The following is a 13,724-nucleotide window of genomic DNA, read 5'->3' on the forward strand; positions in this document are numbered from 1 at the left end:
GGAGTACACTAGTTTGATGCATGCATGCATTAACTGACTGAACTCACAATTAGTTCCTCCAACTATTTGGAACTAATTTAACTGGACTTAACTTAGTTAACTGAGCTAACTAATTAAAACTCAAATATAACTCATCCTTATCTCCTTAATTAAGGGATAACTTCCTCTATAAAAGGGATAACTGTTGCATGTCGTCGCAAAGACTTCATATTTGATTTTCACCAACTAATTAACTCAAGATGAATTAATTAATTATTTTTCAAACAGCTAGTGAAATTAAATTCGAATTTTAATTCTCAATTTTGATTCTAGGACAAATCAAAATTGGAATATATCCTCAAATGCTATCTATAGCAATGCTATTTTTAGCATTTTTATTTTTTTGCATTCCTTCTTGTTATTTTCAACACTGGTACCTAAAATGCTATCTATAGTAATGCTATTTATAGCATTTCTTGTTGCTATTTAACATTTCTTTTTCCTCTTTTACGATGATTACACAAATCAAATCATAGTGGTATAAGAGAACTGAGGATTTGTTTGACAGTCCGGCCATGTTGTGAAAGGGCGTGGGAAAGCTCTACGGTCCCGTGAGGGAGAGAGACAAGGTTTTGAGTTAACAAACACTAAATTTCGATTCGTCCATATTATTGCCATGTTGTCGACCTAAAACGACGATGTTCATTCTTGTATGTATGAATAACTAGACATCTGACTGCCCCACACATTCTTTTCAATTCTGCATTGTCAAATAAGCTAAGGTATCAAGACAAACATCTAGCATTTTCGGGTGTCCAATCTCCAAACATCCACATCAATTGTGACATTGTCCAATTTTTTTTCGCTTCTCCCTCACACTACTTGGTCTTTTGTACTTGTGACAGTACAATCCGCCTTTGGTGTTTTTGAGTGACAGTTTCAAAGATGCATGGTTATATGACATAGACTTTGATATGATTCTACACATTTGTAAACACAAAGAAAAAATGTCTAGAGTGAATTTACTCTGATCATTGCACTATCTTGTAGCATGTGCAATCGTATGTGTTGGATGGAACAAATGATCGAGTGACTCTGAACGATGCCTTGGCATATAGCTCTGGAGCTTTGCCAAAACTTTGCACCATTGAGTCCTATGGCACGCTCGATTATGGCAGAAAGTTAATTATATTAATATTAACTCCTATATAAATTAGTAGGAAATAGAATTCTTATGGATATTATTAAATTTTATTGATTTATATCTAAAGAACTTGAGTTATAAATGCAAATGGGTGTTAGATGTTGGTTTTATCGGTAAATTGAAAGCACAACATCACTTGATTGTCAGAGAAAATACACAATGTCGACCATTGTTTTTCCTTTTTGATCCGCAACGTCACTCTTGTGCATGCCTTATCCACTGATCTGTAGGGTTTCATGTGCGATGGCTTATCAGGTTGCAGATAATGACCATAACCATTCCAGAAACAACTCATTTGTTGTGGATTCTTCTATGGATGCATTCATTTGGATAATGCTTATCCTTACTTGCACATGGACCAGTCGCACTGAGAAAGGCTCGTTAATCTCATCTTCTTCGTGCGTAAAGGTTGAGTGTACACGGTGTCTGCTCGATCGATTTATAGTTTCTCGATATAAATACTCTCCATACCCATTCTTTGGTATTAAGCTTCATCTCTTCTATATTGGGGGTCTTATGCTTTCAAATTCTTCCATGGGTGGCTTCTACGCACCAAAGCCAAAGCTGACTATCCTCTCATGTAGGCTGCCTGCCTGCATACATAATTGCAAGAGGAAGAAGTGGAAGTGATAGGTGTTTGGGTTTGGGAATTCATACCCTGTTCCACATTCTTTTATCAGTTTTTCTTTTATCCAATCGCCTCTACGATGAATTCCGAGTTTCTTCCCCGATTAATTGCTAACATGAAGCGTTGGAGTGGCTTTATTTAAAGAATGCGCTGCTTAGAAAAGCGACGGAGTTGAGTGGTAAAATGGCTGCAGTGGTGGCTTGAATTGGCTACAATAGTGGTTTGACCGTTGTCTAATTGGTGGCAATGTTGTGGTTAACTGCATCCTGTTGGTCAACATTGTTATTAGTGATTGTGTGCCTTATGCTGGGTCTTTTACCCTATATCTATAGTTGGCGTGGCATTAGAAAATGGAGGACAACAATTTGAGTCTAAACATGACTTATTTGAGATATTTGAGTCTGACTTATATATACCCTCTCTGGTTCAAAATTTTTGTAGAATTTTACCACAAGAAGATTGCAAATGTTACTTATTGATTGCAGGAACATGTTTCCCTGCAGCAAGTTTTGAGGTTGACTTGCTACCTTGACTTGGCTCAAAGTTGTGGAGTATGCTCGCCAAGGGTTGACAATTTTTTTTGTTGTTCAAAGATGGTTTTTGTGTCTCGCAATCAGAAATTCAAGGGCAGTCGGGATTGCAGGCCGGCTTTGTGGTGAAGCGCCTCCATGCAAGCCTTCACTTAATGCTTGGAGGGAATTGGTTTGGATGGAATCACTGCCGAACAACTGACGTAGTGCTTTTAGCATCATGGTAATAATTTCCCTCCCTCATATTGCAGGCCAAATTTCCAAAGATACAATTGTGCATTGCTTCTTTTTTTTATAATAAGCCACCTATGCCAACATTCTAAGAAGTTTATTCTTTATACGCACTTCATAGTAATCTTTTCACTTTATATTGAATTTCTCAAGTCTAAGTATTATATTTCATACACCATGATGGATAACTATAGTAGCATTGCGGGGAGGAGAAACCCTGTAAGGTTATATTGGAACAAATAATTTTGCAATATTGTTATATAACATAGAACCTTGTAGTGTTGTGATGGAGTAGAGAGTAATGCAAAGAAATGACAACAATTAACATGTTGATTATTTTCAATAAGTAGAAATGGTCAACCATAAAGTGGTTATTGTTTTATTGTGCCTACTTATTAAGTGTTGGGAATTATGTGAAGATTAAATTTTTATTTCATTATATGTCGTGGAAGTTTCTCCCAAAACTTAAGTTCTTGTCAAATGCTCTTGTGAGGGCACAAAGACTCTATACCATGATTTAAAATTGGTTTAAGATACTTACACATGATAGACCTAGCTTTAGATGTTCATAGTCGAGATTGATGAATGAACAAATTTGAAATAATTGTAAGGTATGATTATTGAGAGTTTGGATGATGAATTTTAGTGGTGTGGTCATCATGGCTTATGAATATGAAAGCAAGTGTTGAAAGGAGTAATGGTGGATAAGGAAAGTTTGAATCCTATGTGTAACTGCATGCTAATAGGTCTCTTCTTACATATTGTCATCATATTACTTTGCTCATATTAAAATTAAATTATGAGTTGCATGATTGCTATGCATAGTATAATCAAGGACATAACTTAATAGAATGAATTTATACTTATAAGAGATCTTAAGGGAAGAAACGTTGAACTCTTTCCATAGATCATGGTCAACACGAGGAAAGATTAAAATAAAAGTATATAGATGGAATCTATATAAGTCATAGGAAATAAGTTCATGACATTCTATTAAAAGTATCCGAAATTGATGGTTAATTAATTGGTTTCCAACCTAGAACATATTTTGAAGGTTTTTTGTTCATGAAATTCCCATGAAATATCATTAAGCTCATGAAAGACAGGTCCCTGTATGTGGTATGAGACTATGTATTTTTAAAATTGTCTTTCAATTTAATATTTTTGTGTTAATTGGTGCATCTACATGTAATGATGCAATTCATTTTGGATGTGGTTTTGCCACTGGTTGAACCGTTTAATTCACCCTTATGGGGAAAATGCTCCAAATATACACCATTGAAGGGAACTAAACTTTACCAGGTCATTATTCTAATATTTAGTAGCAACATGCATATGTAATTAGATATGCATAGTTTGGAACCTACAAGTTTCTTTTTGAATAAAGCAATATCCTAATAATTGTAACTAAGATATGCAAGAGGCACAAGTTATATTTCCAATCTATGTTAAACTAGGGTCAGAGTTGTGAAGTGTATGCACACATGTAATACAACTCATTATATACATGTTGAAGAAGACATTATACATTAATAATTTTATGACCTTCATAAGTAGGTCAATGGGACTGGCACCCAAAAGTACATCTAGTGTAAATACATAATAAGAGTATAAAAGCAGCTCCTAATGCTTCTCGATTAATAACAAAAAGACAATATTAAATACAAGCTCAAGGGCACATTCTTAAGTTCACTCAAATTCCAATGTGTCAATTATGGTAACTCAAAGTATGCAACCTCAAACTCCACAACCTTGATGTGCATATCAATCCAGATGTAGATGGGTTTCTGTTAGTAATATCTCACAAATAGAGACCTTTCAAATTTACAGCAATAAGAAGATGCTTCCAATAGAATGATTGTAGGAAGTGATAAGATTGAAATGATCTGTCTACTTCTACTATATATAAACAAAGTATACATGCTTTATGAGAACAAAAATGATAAACAAATTAGATATGGTGGTGTTGGATGCATTTGAAGTAGAAATAGAGCAATTCAGAGCAACCTAATGGCTAACAAGAATTGTACACTAGATTCAGAACATGAATTGTCTGAATTAATTAACAAATTGTGGGTGAACCAAAAGGCTTCACATTAGTACAACTTATGATGATCTAAGGATCTTATGCTAGTAGTAAAATAATGCATGCATCAAGTAAGGTGTGACATATAAAATGTTCTAGACAATGAAAAGAGAGGATAACAAACCATGCAACAACTGTTGCTAAACTAATAGGATGATTCCACCATATTGATGGCTAAGTGGTACTGGTAATCGAGATTGTTGTACACAAAGATGTTTGGTATCTAGAAATCTATTCAAATTAATTCACAATCGTACAATCTGGGATGCAGATTTTGTACCACTATTTCCTACCAAGCAATATTGGGGAAGTCTACCTGTCAGCTTGCATTGATAGTGTTGTCTGGCAACATAACAATTGTTGCATAAACGACATGGGAATTCATGTTAATGAATTTGATAATTGATAAATGAGTTATATTCTCTTGTCTTCTAGGGGTGATTTAATGTTTAAGGTGAGGTGTCAACATGTAAATGACCTAGGTTCACACCCTGGTACACATAGTGCCAAAAATCTTAGAGGGTGTGAAATTGAGAACATTGTAACCTTCACTTATGATTCATGTATAGATGTATGTACATGCATATTGATTGTTCGATTAGTTCTGGATATACACTGAATTATTCATGACCAACAAGGTGTTGGGAGTAGTGTTAAAAAGGAGCAAACAAGAAATCATATGGCATAACTAGATTATGTGTGGTGTACTTTGGAGTACCAAGCAATTAATTTCTTGGCTAAAGACAAGGTTAAGGTTGTTATTAAACTTCAAATATAATATTGAAGGCCATACTAAATTAGCTATCAAAATCTTGCTTTATGATTGGGCAGAGGTCATATTCTGCTATTATTAAGACCTTGTCTAGTGATAGATTCAATCCCAAAACTTAAAGTTATTGGTATTGTAAAGTTGTATTATGCATAATTACCTTTATGTTATCATTTTGTTGAAATTTTCCTACAACCACAAGACACATGAAAGGAATTAGCTAAATAAAAGCACTTGAATACTTTGACATAAAATTATTCAATTATGCTTTGGTTGCAGAAGTTGAATAGATCCATGAATTCCTTATTCTCCAATCGACAAACCGAGAATGGTTTGATTGGATTTGCCTAAAGGTAGTGTGAATAAATAAAGGAATTTTTGGAGACATGTGGATAAGGTACATGTCGTGCATGTGATGATATGGACATTTGGTATTGTGTACACATTGTACGGGTGGTACTGTGTACATGTGGTACATATGGTACTGGTGTGGATGCAGGTATTGCATGAGGTTGGATGACGTGTATAGTTGTATGTGTGTGATGCACATGGATGAGGAGAAGGCACTAGGTGGTTGTCTGGGGTGGCAACCGATCCAGAGTGCGTGCAGAATAAAGACATAAGTGGAAGCTAAGGATTGATTAAAGGATAAGTATTCGTATTTTATTTCAGTTTTAGTATGCATGTGATTTATGATTCTAGTCTATGATGATTACATGTGATCTATGATTGGGTTATGATGGTTACATGAGATTTATGATTTTGATAGTTATGTTTTGAGCTAACCTGATGTGATATTTTTATACATGTGGATTGGTCAAATGTGCTAGTTTGACTTGTTGTGACTAATGCAGGGAGACTGCAGGAAGCAAGTGTTCGACAAGAACACAAATGCATTGGAAGAACATGCATTTCTTCCTATTATTTAAATACAATGAAAATGAGGAATCATAGTTAAATGATGAGCAACATTAACCCGTAGTTACTCAAATAATAGTATTGTTATATCAAGTTATGACATTAACTGTGGTAAACAAAATTGAGTTTCTACATCTGAAGTCTCTCACAAAATTGATTGAAACAAATGTTATAGGTAGCAATGGAAGGAGATTTGCTAGTAGAACTCCTTTGTAACCTATGTATCAGAAGATCTGATTCAGGTGGCAAGGCCATGGGAACCTGTAAATTCAGAAACAACTACTGGTGAACGAGGAAATAAATTGTAAGATGCAGTAATACATCGAGGACGGTGTAAATTTAAGGGGGGAAGTATATAACACCCCTTCGTTGTGTGTAGCACTCTGTTGCTATCATGTCGTACCTAAGCTAAGACTGAGTTGTAACATAAAATCTAGGTCTGAGGTGTAACAATGAAAGTAAATACTTTATTATTAAATAAATAAAGATAATTTAATCACTTGGAAAACAAGACACCAAGAGATGAGATTCTTGCCAAATAAAATCCCATTGGTGAATGGAAATGGATAATTATTTCATGATAAGACTTCTAAATCAAATTCTAGATAAGCTTAATGGAATGAGAGATAAATATCCATTAAGTTACTTAGCTAGAGAAAGATGCTAAGTTTAAGAAAAAAACATAAAAACCTTGCAAGAGAGAAAGACAAGCTTTTATGGGAAAAGTTTCGCGGGAGAGAAAGGCGAGATTTTATGGGAAAAGCCTAGGCAAATGGATAAAAATATCCACCCAAAAGCGGGATGTCGCTAAAGGAAACCATATCATGAAATAAGGTATTAAATACCCAATGAAGAGATCAATGGGAGGTAGTTGATCCATGGCAAGAACTCTCGGCTCAGGGGTGAATTGGAGGAAGTCAGTTCTAGGTTGGGTGGCGGTGCTTGGTTTTTCCAAGTGACATTCTTTTGGCTAATCTGGTTTGATTTAAGTGCATATGATGCTCTGTATGTTGGCTCCTTACTCTTTATGTTGTCAAATCTTTAAGTATATGTGTATAATTGCATGTGTTATCTTTGTTGATGAGATGATTGAATACTTATGTGTGTGACAATTATTGAATATAAATTTAATCAAAGTTAAATTTAGTGATGGGAGCATAGTAGGTGGTTGTTAATATTGCGTCAAGGAGGTATGTGACAAGTGACAACTAGGAAATCCCTTTTCTCTCTAATGATGGACAATTTATAAATTAAGTTATGGATTTCTAAATTCCGCTTGCGTCTCTTCAAATGCCAAAAGGTTTGAACTTCCACATTCCCAAACATTTCATTTGCTCAAAAAGGTGATTGTTCATCTTCATCTCTACGATCATAATTACCTTCATATTTGCTAGTCTAATCACCTTTATCTTCCTAAGTGTGATAACCCTTCATTCTCATTAGCATAGTCACCTTCATATTTGCAAGCACAATCAGTCTTTGTCTCCAAGAGCATGATCACCTTCATTTCCATGAGTATGATCACCTTTTTCTTTGCAAGTGTAATCAACTTCATCTTTATGAGTGTGATCACCCTTCATCTCCATGAGTTCCATCACCTTCATCTTCATGAGCACAATCACTCTTCATCTTCAAAGCGTGAGCATCTTTTGTCTCCACGATCATGATTGCCTTTGTCTCCATAGGTGTAGTTAGACTTTGTCTTCAAGAACATGATTTCCCTCATCTTCACAATTGTGACTAGCCTTCATCATCATAATCAAGTTTGTCTCCATTGGCGCAATTAGACCTCATCTTCATGATCGTTTCTTCTTTCATCTCCGTGAACATGGTCTTATTCCCTTTTAAGGTCGTGATTGTGATTTCATCCTTTTAAACACGAGGTAATTACTAATTCAATAAAACAATTTACTCACTTTACCATTCCATTTTCTTAACATTACCCTCTTCAAATCATTCTCTTGATGAGTTACTTAGTAATTTTTAAGTTATTTAATTGCTTGATCCACATTTCAATTAATTTTTTAGGCTCTAGTGTGATTTTTCCACCTTCATCAAGCTTTGGAAAGATAGGTTGAAATAGGATATTGTCACCATTTACCTTTTAAGTAAGAAAAATGCAAAGATCAGATATACACATGAAGAAATCAACAATTCTAATATGTAAAGCCATATCGCCAACCATTTGCAACAACAAAAGGGGACCACAATACTCAGGTGCTAATTTATTGTCCTTCTTTTGTTGGTCAACAAACATCTATTTATATACTTGCAACCTAAAAAATTACCCAATCCCCCATTTTTTTTGCAATGTTGATTTGCTTGTTGTTTCACAACATTTTGTGCTATAACCAAGTTGCTCTTGAATAGTCAAAGAACCTCTTGTTGGTGATTGACATAATTTTCCATAGCTTGAACAATGGGATTCTTTGCACAAAATTTACCTCTTTAAATAGGGCAAAAGCAAAAGGTTCCAATGAATCCACCATAACTTTCTTTGGAAGTTCCAAATTGCATGGGATTAGTGGGAGCCCGAAGAGGGCATATAAGATATCTTATAAGAATACCATCAAGTGAAGATTATTTTTGACAACTTGCAAAAGGTTTATGTTTGACTAGCAATGACGTCCCCAAAATCAAGGCTTTACAACGGGTTCTCATGGAGACCCCAATTTTTTTTGTTGGAAGTAATTATATATTTTAGGATAGAGATGTGTATCAATGCTTCTAAAAATAAAAAACCATTTTTTAGCAAGTAAAACTACAATTGGGAAGCATACATATAGAAGATATAAGTGGGGATTGAAACAACATGGGAAGGCCAAGGAGCTCAATCCACGTAGTTCAACAAAGGTAGGTTGTTTGTTCGACGCAATTTTTTTCAAACCAAGCAAAAACTCAAGAAAGGTATCATGAACCCATTGTCTGTGAGCAATAATAGTAATACAATGTGGTTTATCAAGTAACGAAGGAAGAGAAAAAAACCTTAAGTTAGGCTATGAGTGCAAAGGAAATACCAAGCATGTAGCTCTCACACCTCGCTAATATAGAGAGCTTGATCATGGTCTCTAGAGACACATGACTAACAAAATACCCTAATAATGTGTTTTTTTTGTATAAGTAACACATTCTATCATATTCATAAGCATATATATCAGAATATTGTTAAAAAGATTGCCGTCGTTTCACAAGAAATGTCTAAATATTTTTTTTTTTGAAACTACTAAAAAAACCATGATACTCACAAGTTCTTATAATAAAACTATCATAATTTTTTTTTATTATAGATGAAAATGGATTTTTTCACCCACCTTTAACTTTTAAGAAAACCATAAATAGTTTTAAAGTTTCTTATGACATAAAACCATTAGACAATCTCACCTCACCGTGCTCATCACTATCAAGTAATTTTAAAGTCTCCCTTCCCAAAAAGTATCCATGAAAACCACTCGTAATGATTAATGAGTCCTACATTTCTCTTTTCGGTTTCCCTCTTTCTACACGATCTTGTCAAGAATACTTTTTCTATGCTTACACTGCATCGAAAAATTTGATCTCGGTGGAAACAAACTTTTTCTGAGACTTCAATTTTGAGCTAGGCTTGATTCGGCAGCATACACATACATATAACAAGAAAGGATATCTAATCGATATAAACTTTGTCGATCGTCTCCGCATCGTCCTCGTTTCCACCCGTTCTCTCTACTTCAAACGAATTTCCAACGCCCTTCAAATTTCCCTCTTTTTTTTCTCATCTCGTCGACAAGGACTAGGAGCAGAGGTCGAATCCTGCAATCCCCAACGGAGCGTAACTAACAGAGGAAGGAGGAATCATGCCTAGGGAGATAATCACCTTACAGGTGGGGCAATGTGGCAATCAGATCGGTATGGAGTTCTGGAAGCAGCTCTGCCTGGAGCACGGCATCAGCAAAGAAGGCATCCTCGAAGATTTCGCTACACAGGCATTTCATTTTCTTAACCTAAATACCCCTGATCTCATTCCAATTTCCGTTTTACCACGCAATTTCACTTCGCGCACTTGGGCAATTTGGAATAAATCATTGATGACTCTACTGCCGGCATTTCGAGTAAAAGATGCCAGTAGACACTTGAATTTGTGAACTGAACTTATTTAGTGCAGTCTGCAAGCCTCGGTGCTGATTTTGGAAATGCTGTTTTCTTAAATTCCACCCTTCAACCATTACTATTAAAATAGATGTACATATATGCATTTCATGCAGCCGCGACAAGCACTAACTAAGCTTCAGAACAAGGCTGGTTACCCACCCAAAACGTCCATTAACCCAATATCGCTTCCCTGAGCAAACATATGCCATAAACGCATATAAACTATCCAGATTCCGGAAAACAGCATAATCAAATGGCCAAAAGCCCAGGAACAAACACGAGTCCAAAAGCATCCTGCAGGTACAGGAAGAGGTCCAACGATGTGCCACTAATTATCAACTTCTTTCGGGGTTGGCCCCCAATCAGCATCATCAGGCTTTGGGTCAGTGATGATCAGTTCCCAGTCATCAGTGTGGGACCAAGGTGGTCTCTCCCACTCTGAAGTGGCAACTACTAGTGTAGGGTAGTTATCGTTCTGCTGAGATGGCAAGGGGCAGCTGTGCTTCCTCTTTTTCTCTTACAGCTCTGCCAGCCCCGTGTTGAGGCCAATCCTCTGAATACTTAGACTTCCTATTATGGAGTGAGCACTCCGCAGAGGCGGGAAATTGATTATTGCTGGAATTTGGTGTAAACATGACTAACTTTGTGAGTCTTAAAAGAGAGAGGAAAAAAAGAAAAAAAAAAAAGCGAAGAAAAAAGAAAAAGAAAAAAGCAGAGAAGCTCTGTGAATTCATTCTTATTTAGTGGAAATTCTTGCTAACAAGTTTCCTGTGCTACTTTGCTCTTCACTCTGAGCCTGCTTTACTTCTGTTCCAATTGCATCCCGCGTTGTCAATTTCCCTTCTGCATTTTTCCGGAATCTCAGTATTAAGTCGTGGAGACCCGGTAAGTCAGTGATCCTTGAGCCTAGGTTTGGAATGCCAGGGGTGTATTCTTTGGGAGAGATTTGAGCCTTGGAAGAGATGGTTGGTGCGTATTAATAAATCAGGATAATTTCCATTTTCTGTTGTTGATTAGCTTTGTACATGGATCTGATAAGACCATGCTAATTAGCGCTTGTTATAACTTATTAGAGCTTCACTGCAATTTGAAGTGCTCCGTGAAATAGTATAAGTGATTTGCAAATTCATATGCATGCAGGTTTTTAACCACATTTTGATATTTATTTTCAGCTGGCTAGTAGCAAAACAAACTGAATCTACACGCATCAAAATTGTGAGAGGAAGATCCATCATATTTGCATAACTAAATGTGTGCGCAAAGACTGCGAGCGTGGTTATCGTTATCCCTCTTTACAAAAGTGGAGACATCAACAATCCCGCTAATTACTGCACTATTATGGTCAACCCTCTTCCTGGAAAATTGTTTGGGAGTATGTTGGAGTGTAGAATCAGCAACTGGGCAGGAAAAGAGGGTTAAGGAGCTAAAGGACAAGCTGGTTTTAGGCCAAGGCACTCTACCATTGATCATTGCATCACTCTTAGGCACTTCATCAAAAAAATTTGGGACATCCAGAGCGAGGAGGCCTTTTGCTGCTTCATTGACTTCAAGAAAGCTTTTGACATTGTCCCTAGAGATAAGCTCTGGAGAAGAATGGAAGAGCTCAGAATTCCAAGGGAGTATAGAGCAGCTGTGCATAAACTTTATGAGAAAGTTAGCGCAAAAATCAGAACTAAGGAAGGCTTTTCTGAATGCTTTGGTAGTGACATAGGGGTTAAGCAAGGGTGCCCTCTTTCCCCATGCTTTTCGGTTTATATATTGATAAGCTGGAAGAATGGGTGAACAACGCTAGTGGAGAGGGTGTTCAATTAGCAAGATATGTGGTGAAGTTGCTTTTGTATGCAGATGATCTTATTCTAATTGCAAAATCTGCTCATGGTTTGAGAGAGCATTTGAAGGCATTAGAGCTCTTTTGTCAAGAGGTGGGGATGCAAGTAAACACTAGCAAAACTAAAGTCATGATCTTCTCTTTGAAGCGGAAAAAACAAGAAGTTAGCTTTATTTTTGAGGGAAAAGCCTTGGAGTTAGTGGAAGAGTACAAGTACCTAGGAATTGTTTTTCACAACAGGTTCAGTTGGGAGACATGCAAAACTAAAAGGATTCAAGGGGGATGGAGAGCTTCTTACCTTCTTCAAAATAGATGCAGGAAAACAAAATTATGGGATTGGAAAACCAAGAAAACTCTTTTTGGATTGTTAGTTACTCCGATTGTCCTCTATGGGTGCGAAGTTTGGGGGAGCAGCATGTCAGACAACAAATGGAGACAGGTAGAAAGAATTCAAAAACACTTAATCACTAGTAACCTTAAAGTCAAATCAACTGTCCCATATGAGATCTTGCTAGTGGAGGTTAGTTTGTTTCCGATGGAAGCTTTAGCAATCATTCGTTTGTTAATGTATTTAAAAAAGGTGGATGGCATGGATGAACACCGGTGGCCCAAGTTGATTGTGGTAGAAGAGTTAAAGTGTAGGAAGAAAACTTGGAGGAAGTAGAATGACAAGTGGATGGGAAAATGGGGAATCAATTGGTGGGATTGTCCTAATTCTAAAGTGGAAATAAAAAATTGGGTACTTGAAAAATTCAGGACTGCCATGTGGGAAAAATAGGTTCGCTTGTAAAAAAATGATATATGTCAATAATTTCAACCCAACATGGTCGCATAATGAAAAGACCTATTTGAGTGCCACAATCAAGGGAAAGGCTAAGATTTTAATAGCACAACTAAGGATCGGATCCCATCATCTTAGATGTGAAACAAGTAGATGGGTAGTTCCCAAGGAAGAGTGGGAAGAAAGAACTTGTGTCTTTTGTGAGGAGGGAGCGGTTGAAACCGAATGACACTTCATCATGGAGTGTCCTGCTTATAAGGACATTCATAGTCAGTTAGTTCGAAAGAAACCTGAAAGTGGGCAGTCTATGTGAGTTATTTGTGGAAGGAAAGATTCAAAAGACGACAAACTTTTTGATCATGATTCATGCCAAGAGGGTTGTTATGGAGAGAAACTTGACTGTATGATGTTTTGTTGGTTGGATACCTGGGTCCCTTAGACCGTTTTGGTCTCTTGGATGTCATTAAAATTCTTCAATTCAATTCAATTCAAGAGTTTTATTCATCTACCATGACTTTTTGGATTGCCAAATTGAAAGAGTTGTGGACAGGTAACTAAAAGTTTACCTGGGGGCTTGGCTTAGTACGCTCCTTTGGAAGTTAAATTTAGTTGAACAAATAAAAGGTATGGCGAAATCAACAT

General features: G+C 36.4%; 1 pseudogene across 1 annotated transcript in view; it reads left to right on the plus strand.

Moving 5' to 3' along the window:
* The first annotated feature begins 9,814 nt into the window (after window positions 1–9,814).
* LOC149157927 (tubulin gamma chain pseudogene) overlaps window positions 9,815–13,724 on the plus strand; it is a 65,954-nt pseudogene continuing 62,044 nt past the window's right edge. Inside the window, exon 1 of the transcript XR_016261224.1 lies at window positions 9,815–10,307. The product of XR_016261224.1 is annotated as a tubulin gamma chain pseudogene (transcript). The remainder of the gene's footprint in view (window positions 10,308–13,724) is intronic.

This window comes from Pinus tabuliformis, chromosome 5_2 (genome assembly GCF_031772625.1).
Source record: "Pinus tabuliformis cultivar Carrire ecotype Pingquan chromosome 5_2, CPIR1, whole genome shotgun sequence".
Taxonomy (NCBI): domain Eukaryota; kingdom Viridiplantae; phylum Streptophyta; class Pinopsida; order Pinales; family Pinaceae; genus Pinus; species Pinus tabuliformis.